At 46.6% G+C, this 20282-nt stretch overlaps 1 long non-coding RNA gene across 1 annotated transcript; it reads left to right on the top strand.

Moving 5' to 3' along the window:
• The first annotated feature begins 3249 nt into the window (after positions 1–3249).
• LOC139707820 (uncharacterized) lies at positions 3250–15390 on the top strand. Its single transcript, XR_011709243.1, has 2 exons — positions 3250–4589; positions 13749–15390. It is a non-coding gene; the product is annotated as an uncharacterized lncRNA (long non-coding RNA).
• The last annotated feature ends 4892 nt before the right edge of the window (positions 15391–20282 follow it).

Here is a 20282-nt window from a genome sequence, read left to right as displayed (position 1 = left end):
AGTCGCTGGGCAACTGCATGTGAAAGCAAAGGCCAGAGGGAACCTGGTCTAACCCAGGGAGTATCCCACAGCTGCCAGTTTGAGATTGGCATTTTACAGATGAAGAAACAAGCCCAGGATAGTCAAATGACTACATTTCCCAACTCCTGCTTCGTCTCAAAAAAGGGACATTGTACAACATGCTCCCTACCCACAGGTGACAACTCAGCAGTGTGAGAACCAAAGGATAGGAAGCAAGGTCAGTTTAAAACCGACCCACCAACCCAGTCAAAATATGGTGGTTTAGTCCTGTTAACAGGAGTGAAAGTAGCTCAATAGAACTGTAAGTCTTAACAGCATTGCTGTGTAGATTGGTCCATGTAATGTGGTCCCTAAGTCACTCTCTCATTTGTTCAGCAGTGTTATTGGCCATCTACTATGTGCCAGTAAGTGTCCATTAGGATAAAATTTAGTTTTGTTCACTATATTCCTAATTAAAAACCAAAATAATCCTAATTGAAGCCTTTAGTAATACTTGCTTAGATTATTATGATAATACAAATAAGAATTGAAGAATTCATTTTAGCTGAAAGTTAGACTAGATTCTATTCACCTAATCTAAAACCTTAATATGCATACAAATCACTTGAGCATCTTGCTCAAATGCAGATTCTGATTTCGTAGATCTGCCATTTGCTCTGAGATCCTATATGTCTTATACCCCAGTTAGGTTGGTGCTGTTAGTTTAAGGGACCACAATGAGTAACAAAGATCAAGGTCAGGGGTCCCTGAAAAGAAATCAGGAAGAAGTTCAAGTTTCTGAGTACCTCCCCCCGCCACACACACACACACACACACACACACACAGGAGCCAGAGGCAGCTGCACAAAGGCTCACGGAGCACAGTAGTTTCCTGGGCTGAGATGATGGAGATGAATGGGATGGCCGTTTGTCTTCTTCCTCCAGGTCTCCACAGACTTTATTTATTTCACAGATTTAGGACCTTTGAAGGCTCTGGCCTAGCTGTCAGAGATGATGCTTCTCCTTTTCAGGAGGCAAATGGGGAGCTCTTGAGGGAACAGGACAAATGATGCTTTGGGGGTTTCCTGAGGCAGCTTCCAACAAGTAGAAGAAGTGAGCATGACATTTTCTCCTTAGCACGTCATTTCCTTCCTGCTTTACATGCAGTTAGGCCAAACTAGGTGAGCAACAGCTCTTGGGGGGACCACACCCGCCCCTTGCTTACTTCTGTGTGCTGTCTCTACGGGAAAAAGAGATAATGAAATTTAGCTTAACCAAGCTGTGGGTTGGAAGTTATAACCTACCTAATTCCTTAATTAAGCTATCAATTAAGGCTGTGTCTATGCCACCTGCTATGCCTGGGCCTTGTGCCATGTGGAAGTGCCAGCTCTGATAAGCCTGTCCCCATAGAACCCAGGGCTCAGTCAATCTACAGTTATGGCTCTCCTACCTTCCCCATGACTTTCTCTTAAGGGGTTTTTAAACGATCCACTTGGAGACAAGTGTCCCCACTCATTTTCCATGCACAGAGAATTACAGAATGTCCAAGACAACCAGCAGATTTAGCTGGGCCTTTTGAGGGTTATACCTTCCCCAAGGAGACCATTTGTGTTGGCCATCTGCACAGGGGCCAGCAACCTTTCTTGCTGTCAAGGCCCCGAGTTCAACCCCATGGAACAGCCTTAGGTAGAGAGCTCAAAGGGAAAGGAAAAAAAAATGGTGCAGAAGACAGAAGTATGAAAAGAAAGATCCGTTGCAAATTTCTCTCTCTAATCAAGGTGAGTGTTCAGTAGCATTTAATGTTGAATGAATACATGAGGGAAAACAAAGAAATGCAGGAAGGAAAAAGTGATGAACCTGGATGTCCCCCCAAATACCTTAGTTGCTTAAGGTTCTTGTTCTAAGCATGCTGACACATCTGCAGCGTTTGCCCCTGAGATGGGGAAGAGCAGCTCATTCTGAGGGATTGTAGCCAGCTCCTCAGCTGCAGAGAGGCCTCCTTCAGGGCATAGAGACTCCAATATCATACAAAGACGGCTTTCCTGGGATCTTCAACTCCACATGCACCTAATCTGTCAGGCTGTTGGTAGACCCAGGACCTATGCATTACCCTCCTGTGAGCAAGTGGGGGCAGTGAATTATGTAGGAGATGTGTCATTGGTTATGCCAAAGAGCCTCCTAAAGAAGTGGCATTCCAGAGGGAAGACTGGACCTCCAACCTTGCTCTGCTCTTCACCCTGGGCAATGTCTATCTCAAGAGTTAAAATGCATCCCCATTTTCCAATGAGGATGATGCCAAAGGTCACTGAAAGTTGAACCACTGACCAACAGTGGCTCTGCTGTACACTGGCTAAATGAAAAATGAGGGGAAGCCATCCTTCCCTGCCGAGGAAGTACCAAAAGTCTATGTTTTAGTCGGAAGGTAAGCAAGCATGGTACATGATCAGCTTGGATGTTTTTCTAGGTTATCGGAAGGAAAGAATGAGCGCCCTGCATTTCCTTCTTGCTTCCCTTTCTTTCTCCCTTCAGTGAGCACGCACTGAGCATTTGCTTTGTGTCAGGCAGTTTCTCGGCACTGGAGCACAGCAGTGTGGGAACGGGAAAGCCCCAGGCTCTCCAGTGCACCATCCCAGGCAGGAAGCACACAAGGCAGAGCCCTTGGGGACTGTCAGAATCAGAGGGCTGCAGAATAACCAAAGCCTGGGGGAGGGAAGGAAGGAGCTGGGTGAACTCTCCTGGAAGACCACCCTGTGAAGTCTCCTTGGGGAATAGCCTGGAAGGAGCTGAGCAGCAAGCCCTGTAGATACTCAGAGAAGACTCTCTAGGGCAGAAGGAAGGAAAATGCACCCATTCTGAGGCAGGAGGGCAACACCAGCCAGGCTGAGCCAAGACTGCAAGGGGCCGGAAGTGGGCAGGGGCAGGTGGGACACAGGAGCCAAACTCCAGCATCTGGGGTCAGTTACATGCATGACCACTGCCAGTGTACCATGGCCCTAGCACATGCAGACCTCTTATTGTACCCACCTCCCTGTGAGTGGCACTTGGGGTACCTGTACCAGGATCATGAATTTGCTAGAACTTGGCTTTAATGTAAGAGAAATGGGAGGCTTTTGAGCAAAGCAACAGAGTGATTTCTCTCACAATCCCCCTGCTACTGGATGAAAAGACGTGGGGGGGAGGAGGTCAGTGGCAGCAGGAGAGGCATCTGGGGTTCTTGGCTGTTAACAGAGGAGCATCAGTGGTGGCTCAGACAGGCCCCTAGCAGTGAAGGGGCAAAGAACTGAAATCTGAATATATTTTGAAGACAGAATTAAAACGTGTTGTCCTTGGATGGAGTAGAGTGAGAGAAGAGGCAGGAATGACTCGGGATTTTTGCTTTTTGCAGGTCTACTCTGTCAAATAATCTGAAGGGTGTTAACCACAGAAAATCTAAGTCTTTTTTTTTTAAGTACGTTTTTCTAGCACGACTTGTAGCCAGTTGCCCGTGTGACTGCTGAAACAGTGCGCTGTGCCCTGGCACACGCAGACGTCTTATTGTACCCACCTCCCATGAGTGGCACTTGGGGTACCTGGTGCAGAAATTGTTCTATAGATATTGTTCCATCAGAAGGGAGTCGGGAGGCTCTAAGCAGTATTCGAAAGCCTCCTGTGAAGGAAACCAGTTACCTGGGATGTTTGCTGATTAGGTAAACCCATTCTGGGGCCTAGCTTGAGTGAACCAGGGAAGGACAGCAGGGTTGCTCTAGTTGGTGCCCTGAAGCTCCCTCGTGCAACTTGGAGTCTTCTTTCAATGGATTTAAGTTTCTCTTGTCTTTCCCTAAATGCCATCTTAGCCCTAGGTGCCAGGCAGGTGCCAAAACGCAGAGCACTAACAGCTGGAGATCTTAGTCACTGCCACTCAACTCTGGGAACCTGAATCCCACCAGAAGCAGCGCCCTGCACTGTACAGGGTGGTCTGCTTAGGGTCCAGGCGTCACCATTTGGCAGCAGATCCCGGCTGATAAAGCCCAGCTAACCCTGGGGGATTTTCCGCTTTGCGGCCAGCATTACTGACCTCCTTCTGACAGTCTGGGCAGATCCCATGAGCCCAGACCTCAGGCGACCATTTTTTAGCACTTGACTGGTAGAATGTAGATTAGAGAATATTTCAAGTGTTATGTAAAAATAAATGAAGTCTGGGGTTTAGCTCAGTGGTAGAGCTTACCTGATACACTTGAGGCCCCAGATTCTGTCGATAGCCCTATGAAATAAAGTAAAAAGAAAAAAAAAAGAGAGAGAGAAGTGACAAAGAATCAGATAAATTTGGGAAACACCTCAGTAAAGGGAAGCATTTTTTTTTTTTTTTGAAACAGGATTTCTCAGAATCTATAATATGCCACCAATAGCAGCCTGCATGTCCAAAAAAAAAAAAAAAAATGTATCCTCTTTCATATCTTGTTTGACATAAGACCCATTTTCCTGTAATCATCTTGGGTAAAGAGTATTCTGGTGACCTCCTCAGGAATATGCTGTCCTAGACCAGAGCTGCTCAAAATGTGACCTTGGAGTGGGGCCATTTGGAAGAAGACTTCTCACCCATCAATAATGAGGTAAGGACAGAAATGAACAGCAAGCTTTCAGATATCTTTATAGCAATTTGAGTAATTTCTATATCTTGAACCTAATCATAAAATAGTGGGGCTTGTGTTCCTTTGTTTTATTAACTTCACTTTCCTAGAAATAAATTTTTAGAGTACTTTACCAAAAACAAACCAAAAAACCATCCATCTGTAGCTCACTGAAGATTGAAAAACTGGTCTTTTCCCTCCCACTTGAGAAAGCCTCCACCAACACCAAGCCACCAACCAGCTCTTGCTAACAGGACCAGAGCACAAAGATTAGCCCAATTGCCCGGCCACCCGGCTTCCGGCAGCCCTAATCCTACGTGGAGCCTCCTTGCCTTAGGTCGCATCTTCATCCGCCTGTGATTTTTGCTCATGAGTGTGGATTCTCAGAACCCTGGTTCCCCGCAGTGGGCCATCCACTCTTAGATGCATAATGAGGATTGAAGCATCAGGAGCCCTTGTCTGGAGAGGGATTCCCGGGAAGAAAGACAGCCTCAAGTGATCGGTGTTGGTTTCGTGTGCAGCTCTGCTCACGTGCTTGCCCCTCCCACCACGGGTGCATGGCTGACAGCCTCTGAAAACTTCAGGAAATATGACAGGCTTTCAGTAATGCAGGCTGCCCACAAAAGAGCAGAGCCCCGGAGGAGTTAAGCACTTGGGTTCCACAATGCTTGGCTTTTGTTCTCCCTAATCAAGCTGGTCATGTGGCTTTTTTTTTTTCCCCCTTTTCCTAAGAGTTCTCCAATGGAGGACTTCAGTCTTTTAAAAACAGTAATTTCTGTAACAATGGTAATTACTTTAATTGGAGTTCTTTAAAGGTAGATCCTTCTCGCCCACCTCCTCTGCAGCTGTAAAGCATGTTCTGATATATTGCATTACTCCAAATCAGAGGGGTATTGTTCTTCCTTATAGCTATTAATGGGAAATGGAGTGGGGGAGTAAAAAAAAAACTTCCCAAACTTGCTATTTTTCAGTATAGAATAATTGCAAATAATTTCTCTTTGTTTCTAGGTAATAGTAGACAATCAGTTTTATAAATGCTCATTGCATATGGGATTGGCCCACCATGAAGCTCCTTCACACGGCATTAGGACTCTCAGAGTCCCCTCCTGGCTCCATTTTGTCCCATTAGCCTCCAGAATCTATTTGGTGTTCTCATTTATGGGGAGCTTGTGCTGTTGTTAAATGAAAGTAGTTGGCCCTGCACAGGGCCTTGTGCCCTACATAGCCCCATTCTTCAGAATATTGTTGGAGCTGCTACACTGTAAGTAGGCAAAATACTGTAACCATGTGTCTGTACCTAGAAAGTGAGGGATGAGGAGCCACCATGGGAGGAAACAGAGTGGGTGGGAGAAGTTGGAGGGTGGCAGTGGACGACATCTTCCTCATCGCTGCACGTTCTTCTGTTGTGTGACATGGAGCCAGAAATGGCACGCTCTCTAGTTCTTTGGGTTCTATGTATGTCAAGTTTGACTCCTGGCTACAGTTGGGCAAAGCTGTGTGAAATGTCCCCATCAAGTACATGTAGAAAAGGGAAACCAGGAACTCTTGACCTTTGCCTGTCAAAATCCTTGAAGAACAAAAATGAGTCATTTACATTCTGTGTTCTTATGCTTTTCGTGGTTTACTGCCCTTGCTTTGCCCTTTGTCCATATTTTAGGAAGATTAAAAGAAATTTTCCCCTCCAATTTTCTATCATCCTATTTATCCATCCATCCCATGTTTATATATCCATCCATCCATCCATCTTATGTTTCTGTCTCTATCATCTATTTAGCATTTTATCTAACCATCATCAGTCTACCTATTCATTATCTGTCCATCCATCCACTCTATACTTATATCTCCATCCATACATTTGTCCTTCCTGTACCTCAGTCTGTTACCTGTCTATTCATCCATCCATCATCTATTTACCTACCCATCATCTACTATCCATCTATCCATCTCCCTACCCATCATATGTTTATCTATCATCTATTGACCTAACCATCATCTGTCTGTCTGTCAGCCTATCTGTCTATCTGGAATCTATCTGTCCATCAACTATTCACCTGTACATCATCATTCTTGTCTATCTCTGTCATTCATCACTAGCCTGTGTAGCTGGACCTCGATGGTCTGCACCTGCCAGTGAAACCATGCCTTTCCACAAATTCCCCATCTGCCTGTCAATTGTATGAGCTGTTCATCTTGGGTCCCCTCTCCGCCTAGGCTTTCAGCCTTCCTGAACTGTGTGGGGTCTGAGTTTAAAGTTTGGGGGTCTGGGTTCTGTTAAGCAGGTGTGTCATGGAACTGTGCAGCCATCCTTGCCCTCAGGCTGCTGCCCCTTTTGCATTGCATTTCAAATATGAGACAGGCTTCCCTTAAAGTCTTACACCATGACAGAAGCCATACTGTCCTGAAGAGCCAGAGACCAAAAAGGAGAAGAGGCACAGCATAGATAACTCATAAACTGACTAGATGTGGCTACTTTAGAGTTTCCTGGTGAGTCTGCCTTGGGGCTCTCTCATCCAGGCACCCCAACTGGCTTCCAGGTGGTCTTCATGGGAAGAAGGAGCTCTCTTCCTCCCCTGGGGGGCTTTGTGTATAGCCCCCACATGGGCCTAGCCCAGCTACAACCCGGGCCCAGCTCTCTAATCCTCATTTCCTATCTCAAGACCAGTCTTTCCCCAGGATGACTGACACAGAGTGTCTACTATGTTCTACAGGGACCACCCTCAGACTTTTTGCTTGCTTTTTGGTCCATCAGACAAGAACAGCCCATCAGAACACAGCAGTCCAGTGTCAGCATTCATTGAGACACAGCCTAGGGCAACAGCCTTTCCGTGCGCGGAGATACAATGCACCCCACCAGGTTCCTGGTTCTGGACTTTCCTTAGCCTGAGAGGAAGATGGTGCCTTCTGGTGGGTTCTCTAGCCCAGGCCTGGCCTCCTGCAGATACAGCAAAGGTCAGCTGCTGCCACTGCAAACCCATTCCCTTGGATTTTTTAGAGATCTGAACAAATGTTTTTATAGGCTGTTAGGGGCCAAATTGTGTCCCCCTGAAATCCATATGTTGGAGTCCTAACCCCCACTGGGACTGAATTTGGATTTGGGTGTTTAAAGTGATAACTGGGTGCAGTGATCCCAGCTACTTGGGGGCTGAGGCAGCAGATAACAGGTGAGAGTCCAGCCGGGGCAACCTAGCAAGACCCTGTCTCTAAATAAAAAAATAAACAGCTAAAGTTTAACCAGGTCACAGGGTGGGGCTCTAATCCAATAGGATTAGTGTCCTTCTAAGGAGAGGAAACCCCAGAGATCTCAGTCTGTCCACATGTGCAGAGCAGAGGCACATGTGGACAAGAAAGCAGGCACTGTGTACGAGTCAGGAGGAGAGGCCCCCCCCCACCCCCGCCAAGAAACGAACCCTGCTTGGGCCCTTGACTTGGGCCCTGCAGCCTCCAAGATTGTGAGAAAATGAACGTCTGTGTTTAAGCCACCTATCTGTGGCCTTCATTGTGCCTGCTCCAGCAGAATCAGACACAGTCACTCTCTTGGACTCATCATCTGACCAGCTAGCCTCGACAGTGCCTGTGCGTGGTTTTTACCTGGGATTCCTCTTTATTTTCACATCTTTTGCCATGGGACAGGTTGAGAATTCCACAAATCAGCTGCCCTTCACTGAATGGTCCTTCTTTTAGCTTATCTTTCTCTTTTTGTATTTTATTAGAAGCAGTGAGAAGGAATTAGATGCCCCTTCAACACCAACTGCACACCTCCTTAGCTAGGTCACCCAAGGTGGAGGTACAGTTTCCACTTTCCTCATTATTTTAGGCGACGGTGCTGGTGAACTTGTGCCTGTAGTCTATGACAGTTCCTAATCACTTGGGGCCTCCTCAAGAACATGCATGCTCCATATAAGCACTTTTCCATTTCTCTGCAAGTTTGCATTAACACTTTTTCCAAAGTTCTTCCAGTTCCGTTCAAATACCAGGTTCCATGGCCATGCCTGTCCTCTCAGGTTTCCATTACAGCAGCACCCTATATAAACTACCCCAACAAATTATCCCCGGCCATGGCTACTTTAAGCAACAGTAAACATTTATTATCTTGCACAGTTTGGGTAGCACTGAATCTGAAGCTGTGTAGCTGGTTGCTTCTGGCCCCACATCCCTCTGGAGGTTGCAGTCAGGACCTTGACTAAGGCTGTGTCGCTGGGAGGTTCCACTGGGCTGGAAGATCTGTCTCTGTGATTGCAGAGTTAGAAAGGCTGCAATCACTGGTGGAAGGACCTGGGGACCTCATCTTGAATGTCCTCAATAGTAGTTGGCTGCCCCCAGAGCAAGTGACCCAAAAGAGAACAAGGTCAACCATGAGTCTTATAAGAACTAGTCTCAGCATCATGCTGTAATTTCCAAGCTTCCTATTGGTTACCCAGGCCAGTCCTCTTCAGTATGGGAGGAGACACACTAGGGAAGGGACCCATGAGCCCCGTGGGAGCCCAGAGTCTCCTGTGGGTCTGTCTCCCAAGGTTATACAGGAAGTAGGGACGTGGAAACCTTAATATCCCCAAACTTATCTGGGAACTTCCTCATCACAAGACAAGGTCCCCCTCTCAGGAAATCCCTGCCTGCAAACTCCCTGCCCTTCCAGCCTGCTTCATTTGAGTTCCTTCCTCTCTCTCCTTTTGGCAGGAGGGAGGCTGTGGATTAGTTTATTATACTCAGTCTTACATGCAGGTCACAGCTCTTAAACTGTGGCCAGAAATGGACCTTCAACAGAGAATGAATAAAAAAAATGTGGCATATATACACAATGGAATATTACTTCAGCCTTAAAGAAGAACAAAATTATGGCATTTGATGATAAATGGTTGAACCTGGAGAATATCATGCTAAGTGAAATAAGCCAGTCCCAAAGAACCAAAGGCCAAGTGTTTTCTCTGATATGCAGATGCTAATTCAGAATAAGGTGTGTGTGGGGGGGTGCTAAGGAAAAAATAGAGGTATTTTGGATTAGGCAGAGGGGAGTGAATGGAGGGGAGAGGTACAGGAGTAGGAAGGATAGTAGAATGAATCAGACATTATTACCTTATGTACATATATGACTACACAACCAGTGTGATTCTACATCATACAACCAGAAGAATGAGCAGTTATACTCCATTTAGGTATGATGTGTCAAAATGCATTCTACTATCATGTGTAACTAATTAGAACAAATTTTAAAAAAAGAAAAAGAAAGAAGAAATGGAAGGTGCTGGAGGAGGAGAACCTCAGCCATGCACTGGGACTCTGGGAGTGCAGGAGCATTCGCCATTTCATGCTGTCATTCCAAGCGTCTTCATGCCACCTGTCACTCAAGGTGCCACTCCATTGCACTCCTTCAGAATCTCCCAGAGTAGATTACTGATGAGAAAATGGAAAGGTCATGTCATTCTCTTCAGGTCACATGGCTCATGGCAGAGCCAAGATTTGAAAGCCAGCCTTTCTCTACAGCCATGACATTCCTAGCACATCAAGCAGCAGCTTGTCTGTGGGTGGCTTCTCAGCATTGCAGAAAGAATGAGCGGATCCCTGCTCCTGCCACTGCTGCTGTCCCTCTGTGCCATCACCACAGCCCGCTTTCCCCGTGGCCTGGACCACCTTTGTTCCTGATGGTTAATGGGACCTGGTTGGGAACCATCGTGTCCCCTGCTGGAAACCAGCTTCCTGTCCCTATTCACAGGAACAGCAGCTCCTGCACCTCTGTCCCATCTCTAGCCTTAGCCAGAGGAGGGCCAGCAGAGTGTGGTTGCTCACCTGCTTCTGCTCCTGCCATCATAATGGAAAAATGGCAGCCTGCTTGTGTGTGTGACAGGTGAACTATGAGAGTTTTGCTCATGTTATAAGGAGCACTCGTGGACTATGCCATGGCTAGCTGGGTGTGACTTTTGGCAGGTGATTTAACGTCTCTGAGCCTTCACGTCCTCATCTATAAAATGGAAATAAGGATAATTTCTTGATATGGAAATTCCTGCAGGATTCCCATACTCCTGTGCCTTCCCCAAAAGAACAATGGGGCTCTCTCCAATCTGTCATGGGGAAGTCTTCAGGCCATGCAGCTTGCCCAGTCCATTTGGCTAATTTGAATACAGATACAATCAGCAGTTTCCTAAAACATATCCCTGCAATTTCAGAGAAGTCTTCTTTATTATTGTTTTGTGAAAGGCCATTTTTCATTTGTTGTGTTTTTACCTGCGCTTCTTTACCAGAAGGTGAAGAAACACGTCAGGCCTCCTTCTGAGGATAATCGTCCAAAAGTCCAAGGCTCTTCAGTCTTCTTTCCCTTTGCCCCCAAATCATTTGTGACCCCTCACCCAGCACAGCAGTGGTATATAGTAAGTGCTCAGGAAACCAGACTGCCTCCTGATAGGTTCATTTCTCATCCTGCTTTACCTCTATGATACCCCTCTTCCAGCCACCTGCTACTGCAGTTGAAGCAGAAATTCGCACTTGGTAACCTTGGCCTCCCTCTATCGGCTTCAAGGGTGCCCTGTTCTGCCCAGCCTTCTCTGAGTCCTGAAGTGTGTGTTTTTTTCTGCCCTGATGAACTGTTTGGGCACTCAATTAGAAAGGTGTGTGTACACATCCAAGTGTGATGAGGAAAATAAAACTCCCATTAAAATACCAGCTCAGCTCTGATTCTATTGTAAATTATGAATCTCACCCAGCCTTGCCACCTGGACACTGTCCTGGGGAAGGGCTAAGTGGAGACCCTCTGTTTCCAGCGCCACATCAGAGTTCAGCAGGAGTGAGCCGTATCAATCCAGTCTGTCTCAGGGGATTCTTTGTCATTCTTTACAGTCCCCATTCAGGGAAAAGAATGTTTTAAAATTGAGAACAAATCTTTGGGGGGAGGCTGCAGGGAATGAGGACTCTTTGTAGCCAGCTCTCAACAGAGAAATCTGGTTTTCTGTGTCAGATGTCCCCAGTATGAAGCCTCCCCTGAACATCACTGAACACAGAGCCCTGATAAGTGCTACTTTCTGCCCAAAGCACTTTGTTCAGCAGCTGAGTGTGAGCTTGGGACTTGGACGTGATGTGTCTGTGTTCCCAGACAAGGTTGGCCATCTTTACCCTTCTAGGTTTTTGTTTGTTTGTTTTGGTACCAGGGATTGAACTCAGGGGCACTCAGCCACTGAGCCACACCTCCAGCCCTATTTTGCATTTTATTTAGAGACAGGGTCTCACTGAGTTGCTTCTGGCCTAAGTTGCTGAGGCTGGCTTTGAAATCAAGATCCTCCTGCCTCAACCTCCTGAGCGGCTGGGATTACAGGTGTGCGCCACTGTGCCTGGCTCATCTTCACCCTTCTTGAGGGAGTGTTCCTGGTCCCATGGGTCCCTCAGTGAGGCCACTGTGGTTTGCCAACTGATGCCCTTGACATTGAGTTTCAGCCTGGCTCCCCTGGGTGCCAGGTGGGCAGCTGCCCTCGGGCTCATGCTGTCAGGCCAGAGCAGTGTGTTCCTTCCTCTAAGAATCTGTTGCTCCACACAGATGTGGCGGTGCCCCAGCAGCTTCTGGTGGTTATTTATTCATGTGTTCTCAGAGCCCTGCGTGGCTGCCAGAGGGTTTATGGCCTCTTAAAGTTTCGGAGCCTCTGCTTTTATGGCCACTGTTTGTTGAAGAGAAGGGCCATTTGGGGAAATGATGGACTCACCTTCTGGCTGGATGATGAATGAAAGATTAGCTTGCCTTTTCACATAAAGCCTTCATGCAAGCCGGGCCTGGGATTCTTAGTGCCACCAGCTTGCCTGGGCACAAGGACTGTGCGATCGTGATGCTGCCCATGGAACAGCTTGGTGCCAATTCTGTGCTGGCCTTGTGCTATTTCCATCATGCTAAGGCGAGTGGCTCAGAGGTTCCTCTGAGGACACCCAGCAGGGATGCCGTTTGGATGCAGAGGGATGTGTTCCCTCAGTCATAGCGGTGTTAAAGAGCATTAGATGCCTGATTGGGTGCTGTGCCAGCCGGCCTAATGGACCCCTGGGGTTAGGAATCAGATGTCTTAGTCAGCTTGGGCTGCTGTGTCAAAGTACCCTGGATTCAGTGTTTTAGACACAAGAGACATTTATTTCCCACAGTTCTGGAGGCTGGAAGTCCAAGGCTAGAGTGTCAGCAGGTCGGGGTATAGAGAAGGTGCACTTTTTCCCAGGTGGTGGTCTGCTCATCCTGTCCTCAAACAGTGGAAGGACCGACCACAGGTCTCCTGAGCCCTATAGAAGAGCACTGATACCATTCATGAGGGCTCTGCTCTCGGGCCCTAATCACCTCCAAAGGGCCCACCCCTTGTACCATCCACTGCCCTGGGGTTAGTTTTCAACACATGAATTTGGAGGGACACAAACACCCTGTCTGCACACAGGTACTGTGGTCACCATCATTAAGAAAAGGGAGCTCAGGAGTGTGTGGTCCTGGCTTGGCTCAGTCCCATCTGTCATTTCCTGGGGCCCACAGATGCCGGGAACAAGAGCAAATGGGACATCAGGACGGCTTCAACACTAGTTGTCTGTGTCCCAGGCTGGGTGGACCCTATGACCCCACCCTCTCTCTGCAGTCACAGCCTGAAATAGGATTTCACCTGCTTCCAATCAGCTGCCCTGTGAGTGAGGGCTACATAGGGGAGCAACCAAGAATAGGGCTGGCTGTCAGGCAGTGGGGGAGCCACAGAGCCACCACTCCCCACTGTGTGACTTCAGGGTCATTTGTACCTGCTCCGAGTCTCAGTTGCTAATTGGGGCTAATAGGACAACCAGCCTACATACAAGCGAGGTAAAGTAGGTAAAGCACTCAGCACAGTGGAATTACCCACTCCACACCCCCAAATATCCATGCCCTAAGCCCTGGATACCTATAAAGGTATCATGCTTCATGGCAAATATAACGAAGGTTATGGACCTTAAAATAGAGAGATTACCTTGCATTATCAGGATGGGCCTAATGGAATTGGATGGGCCCCATCATGTACTGAATTGTGTCCCCCCAAAATAATTCATATGATAAAGCCCTATCCCTCATACTTCAGAATGCAACATGTTTGGAGATAAGGCCTTTAAAGAGGTAATTGAGTTTAAAATGAGGCTATTTGGGTGGGCCCTAATCCCAAATCTCTAATCTGACAGGTGTCATTATGAAAAGAAGAGATGGGGACACAGACACACGACCACAAGAGGACTCAGGAGAAGGCTGCCTTCTGCAAGCCAAGAGGAGAGGGCTCAACAGGCCAAGCCAGGACCACACACTCCTGAGCTCCCTTTTCCTAATGCTGAACCGATGCTGAACCTCGACTTCCAGCCTCCACGACTGAGAAAATGAACTTTTATGTCAGCCACCAAATCTGAACTGCTCTGTTACGGTAGCCCTAGCACGCTGGTACACCTATAGTTCCTTTTCCCATTGTGGTTTCAACTTAAAAAAGAAGCAAGCTGAGCTGGGCACGGTGATCCACACCTGTAATCCCAGTGGCTTGGGAGGCTGAGGCAGGAGGATGGTGAGTTCAAAGCCAGCCTCAGCAATTTAGTGAGGCCTAAGCAACTCAGTGAGACTTTGTCTCTAAATAAAATACAGGAAAGGGCTGGGGAGGTTGCTCAGTGGTTAAGCACCCCTGGATTTAATCTCAGTACCCCCCCGCAAAAAAAGCTGGAAGTATTGAAATAACATTGCCTGCATCTATACATGAGCCTCTTGGTGCATGTAGTTCCTTGCTTTCTTTATCCTGAGTAACCTGTTGAAGGGAGGGGAATGTCATGAGCACCTGCTGCAGCTCTGAGGACCAGGTGAAACTCTGTCCCCTTAGAATCAGACCTCCCGCAGCCCCAGCAAGGCACACCTCTGCTCAGGCAACTTTACTCATCAGAAAGCAGACAGCCTTTGCTGGGGATCTCTGCTGACCCCAGGAAGATCTCTCCTTGCACCAAGAACAGGCTCCTGCCAGCTCAACTGGACCTTGCCTAAAGGGGGCTACCTTTATGCTGTGACCCTCTGCGGCTATGCTAGCCATCACAGCTCAGAACTCCAGGCACCTGGCCAGCACCAGAGCCCATATGGTGCCATTTCCCAAATGCCCATGCAAACCCTCCCTCTGCTTGTGGTTCTAGCATCTTAAGAACAACTGTGTTAGGCAGGGATTTCTAAAGAACTAGAGCCCAGAGGGGACGCGCGCACACACACACACACACACACCCCATGGAGATTTGCATTGGGAATCAACTCCACGATTTGGGAGGATGGGAAGTTCCATAATTTCAGTCTGTAAGTTAATGACCCTGGAGAGCAGGTGGCATTATTCAGTCCAGTTTGAAGGCCTGAAAACCAGGGAGGCTAATGATATAGGCTGCAGTCCAAGGGCAGGAGAGATGGTGAGGTGTTCAGCTCAAGTGACGGGACAGGAAGAAAAGGACCAATCCCTCCTTCCTCTGAATTTTGTTCTATTCAAGTCCCCAGCTGATTTCAATGTCCCCCCCACATACCACTGACTTTACTCAGGGGATTTGACTGTAAAATCATCCACAAAACCCTCATGGATTGGGCTGGGGTTGTGGCTCAGTGGCATAGTGCTTGCCTAGCGTGTGTGACACTGGGTTCTATTCTGAGCACCACATATAAATAAACGAAATAAAGGTCCATTGACGGGCTGGGGAATGTGGCTCAAGCGCTAACGTGCTCGCCTGGAATGCGCAGGGCCCTGGGTTCGATCCTCAGCACCACATAAAATAAAATAAAGGTGTCCACCGAAAACTGAAAAATAAATGTTAAAAAATTCTCTCTCTCTCTCTCTCTCAAAAAAAAAAAAAAATTATAAAAAAAGGTCCGTTGATAACTAAAAAATATTTTTAAAAAACTTAAACAAAAAAACCTCATGGACATACCCAGAAATCATTATTAACCAAATAACCGGGCACTCCTTTGCCAGTCAGGTTGACACACAGAATTAGCCATCACACCCCACATTGTCCCCACATGTCAGATCCAGTGGAGGAAGCGGAAGGATCAGGTGCCCAAGGCAGCATGTGAGAAGAGAAGGGAGGGGTCCTGGGAGTGCTGGACGTGTCTTGTCCCCAGGGCACTGAGAAAGAGGAAATGTCACACCATTACAGCTGTGATCCTGCCCACTAGAATCTGGCCCTGTCAGTGCCAGTGACCGTGTACCCAGATGTACCCCTGCTACAGCATGGATGGGGCCCCAGTGAGAGTCCTGGGGATGGGCAAAGGGAGACCTGCAGCTGGCACTTCCTGGGGCAGGAGACACCATCAGCTTCCGTTGAAAAGCAGCCAATTAAGTGGGATTAACCAGAGAGCCAGCCCACCCCTCGCTGCAGTTATTATCATCAGAACCTAATATCTGTGTATGATTATGCCATGTAAATTCCAGGTCATTTCCTCCCCCTGCTTAAAGACTCTGAAATTAGTGCTGAAGAAGCCACTGGGAACAGATGATATTGAAGATTTCTTCAAAATTGCCCACTCAGGCCCCATTCCAATGGCTTCTGCTTCTACACAGCACCTTCTGGCCCACAGCTCTCCCAGGCTGATGAGGAGGGGCGCTGGGTGGAGCTTCCATCGCCTGGTAAGGATGATGGTGGGGATGCATTTTCAGCTCCCTCCCAAGGTACAGGTTGCCTCGTTCTGGAATTTTCTTTTACATGACATCTAAAGGCCTCTCTCTCTCTCTCTCTCTCTCTCTCTCTCTCTCTCTCTCTCTTCCTCCCTCCCTCCCTCCCTCCCCACTCCCTCTTTCTTTCTTTCTTCCTTTCTTTCTTTCTTTCCCCCATTTAACCCATCAGTGACAAGAGTCTCTGGCCAAATGGGGGAAATCTCACTATCTCCTCTCCCCACCTGGTTGTCTATGGATTTGCCCTGTCCAGGTGAGGGATAGTTGAACTGGATGAAAATTCTTCTTTCACTTTACCTGCCTTCCTTGGAAAGCAGGTCACAAGTGGCAGGTCATTTAGGGTTGTGTTAAACTGCAAATAACTGGTATGTAAATGGCTGGGACACAAATGGGTTGATTTTTCTAACATAACCAGATGCTTAGAGGTTGCTATTTGCCATCTGTCGTGGGTGATGCTTACTCCAGTAGATGGTACATGTGTGTCTCTACAAAATTCCTATGTTGAAACCAACCCCCGACGTTGATAGTGTAAGGAGGTAGGACATTGAGAGATGATGAGGTCATGGGGTACAGCCCTTATGAATGAGATGAGAGCCTTCATAAGAAAGTCCATATAGAGCTCCTTCTCCCCTTCTGCCATGTTAAGATTTTGGACTTCTCAACCTCTGGAACTGTGGGAACTGATTTCTGTTTTATGGTATTCTTCTTAACAGCCCAAACATACTAAGGTACTTTCCAAATTCTTTCTTTGCCTCATGGTTGCAAAATAGATACTACAGCTCTGGATATCATGTCTATATTAAAGGCAGAGAGAAAGGAGCCAGGGGGTGGAATTAGCCATGTCCATCTCTTTAAAAAGAAAAGCAGAATAAGTTTCCTTGAGCTCTCATTGGTCAGAAGCGGGTTATGCAGCCATGGCTGTTGGAGGAAAATTTGGGAAAGTGAGGAGGAGGATTGTCATGACTCATTATCTGGTGCCAGGCATGCAGCCAGGGTGCAAAAAAGGAAAAAAGGAGAATGGATGTCGTGCCGGCAACCAGTGTGGCTTGCCTGAACTTACTTTTAAGAATCACATCTCCATGTAAAATATTTTAGATTGGAATTCATTTCTGATATCATCTTTAGAGCAAACAGGCTTTTCCCACTGGCTCTCTTATGTAAACAGAATTGCTGCTACAGCCACGTTATCAACATCCCGCTGAGCAACCCTGTGGTTTGACCTTGGCTTGCCACCTTGGAGGCAATTGCTAATACTGCATATTTACCAGCTGTTGCCTTCCAAACGTTAGCATATCTGGGAAGAATAGAGCAGGTGGGCCTCAGCTTTCAGGGGGGAGTTGAAGGTATGAGGAGCAGCGACCTCCTTTAACAAAGAACATCCTTCCAGTGGCAGAGACACGTGTGTTTGTAAGAAGGCCTCAGAGAGCCCAGGGACAAGTGCTGGTTGCCCAGGGTAACCGAGGTGAACTTTATTCCTGATTGGATGGCTTCAGGAGGAGGTGGTGGCAGCCGGCTGCTGGGCTTTTAGGCAGATTTTTTTTTTTTTTTTAATTATGCAAAGAAACAAAAACCAAAGGGTGAGGATGCAGAGCCTGTGCTCTGGGGCTTTCTGTTTTCTCTGTTAATTATTAGTTAAGGAGGACTTTTTGCATGTCAGGCTAGTGGAGAAGAGACCTATTACAGGGTGGACGTTGACCCCAATATTTCTAGCACTAAAAATGTCTTTATTTCAGTCCAAGGTAGTTAGTAGCTGTTTATAGGGGTAGAGTGTTTGGTAAGTTGGTACCACATTGTTCTCATTAAACAAAACCTAAGGTTACTTTAAAATAATAAATATGCATATGTATTTATATTAAAACAGAAAAAAAGAACCGTTGACCAGCTCATAGCATTTCCCAGCATCTGAGGCTGGAGGGCTGCTGTCCCCCAGGCACTGCGCCACCTAGTGTCCACTGCGCATATAGCAGGGTCCACGGGAACCAGCTTTCCTCTGGGTGATGGGTGGCAGCGCAGCTCTTTCTTCACGATAGAAAAGGTGCAGAAGCTGATTTGCAGCTCGGCCTGGATTCGGAATTCTGAATTTTGTTTTTTGAATTTCCTCCTTCTCCTCCTCCTCGACGCAGCCTTCGATTTGCTCCTTCTCATCATTGATCGGAAGAGGCTGAGCCCCGCTCCCAAGTTACTTTATAGGAAAGCTGGCAATTGTAGGACCCTGAAGCACCGCTCCCCGCTCCCAGGAGAGCCAGTGGGGGATGGAGCTGAGGAAGATGCACATAAAGTGGGGGCCACCGGGCTAGAGCAAGCTGCGGAACCGAGAACCGAGGCGCTGTTTGTCAGCCTCCAGGCATGGTTGTGTGATGATGCTTCCCGGCCCCTTCCTCCCATTCCCAGTCTACATATAAGTGTGTGTGTGTGTGTGTGTGTGTGTGTGTGTGTGCGTGTGCGCGCGCTCGCGCGCGCGAGCGCGCGTGCGCATTTATAAAATATTTATTTATAAAATAGAATGATAACCCCAAATCTGCAGGGGCACAAGGGGTGGGGAGAAGATAGATTTCTCTGTCAGGGCCACCTTGTGGATCCGCTAAGAGCAGACCCCGCTCTGGCCCATCCCCCTCTCTGCCCTTTCCTAAGAGACTGGAATCCAGAGGGCCCAGTGAGGTGGAGCCAAATCCTTCCAGTCTACCTCCTGGAACAGTTGAATTCCCTGCCCAAATGGCCCCACGCTTACTTCTAGGTCACAGGCAGTCATCATCACTGGGCTCTTCTTCCTGAGGTGCCCAGGCTGCCAAGTTTCAATGTGAAACTCCAACGAGTCAAGGATTCTAAATTGAGAATTGACCTTCCCCATCAATATGAAATCTATGCAGGATGGAGTATACTCTACTTAAGAATTTGTTTGCTTGGTTTATTACTTTTAAATACACCTATACTAGGATGTGGGCCTCTGTCTGTAACATTGTTCTATGAATTAATGTTAATTTTTAAAGTATAAAATGTTATTATTACATTTTTTAAAAAGTTTATCTTTTAGGGATACATATTAAAGCATTCACAGATGAAATGAACTTGTATCAAAAAAACTGGGGTAGAAATGGGAGGGATTATATGGACAAAACAAGATTAGCTACAAATTGAAATGATTGAATAAGGTTACAGGGACTATCATTGTGCTTTTGAATATGTTTGAAATCTTCCAGAATAAAAAGCCTCAAAAAGATCTATCTTTAAAAAAAAAATCTTCATTTTAAAAAATGGATTATTTTTTTAAAGAGCAGTTTGAGGTTCATAGCAAAACTGAGAGGAAAGCATTGAGATTTCCCATATACCCCTTCCCCTGCATGCCTACCCTCCCCACCATCAACATTTCCCACCAGAGGGGTGCATTTGTTTTAAGTCCATAGTTTACATCAAGGTTCACTTTTGATGTTGAACATTATTTGGGTTTAAACAAATCTACAATGATGTGTATTCTACAAATTTTGATAAGTTATATTTTCATGTAGCTCAAAATATATTTTAATTTCTCTTGAGATTTCTTCTTTGACCTATAGGTTACTTAGAGGTGTTTTGTTTAATCTCCCAATATTTTGTAATCTTTCAGCTGTCTTTCTGGTATTGATTTTCAGTTTAATTTCATTGTGGTCTGAAAGCACACATTGCATGATTTCTATCCTTTTAAATTTATGAAGGTGTATTTTTATGGCCCAGAATATGATCTATCTTGGTGAATGTTCCAAGTAAACGTGAGACAAATGTGTATTTTGCTGTTGTTGGATGAAGTAATTTATAGACGTCCATTATATTGTCCACTATATCTGGGTGACAGATGGTGGTGTTCAGTTCAACTTTGTCCTTATTGATTTTATGCCTCCTGGATCTGTCCATTTCCGAAGGAGGGGTGTTGAAGTCTCCAACTATAATAGTAAGTTCGTGTATTTTTCCTTGCAGTTACATTGGGTTTTGTCTTATGTACTTTGATACTTAGTTGTTAGATGCCAACATATTAGGATGGCTATATCTTCTTGGAAAACAAACCCCTCTATCA

This window comes from Marmota flaviventris, chromosome 12 (assembly GCF_047511675.1).
Source record: "Marmota flaviventris isolate mMarFla1 chromosome 12, mMarFla1.hap1, whole genome shotgun sequence".
NCBI lineage: Eukaryota > Metazoa > Chordata > Mammalia > Rodentia > Sciuridae > Marmota > Marmota flaviventris.
The sequence above is the reverse complement of the archived record's forward strand: the minus strand, read 5'-3'. Positions and strand labels throughout refer to the sequence as shown.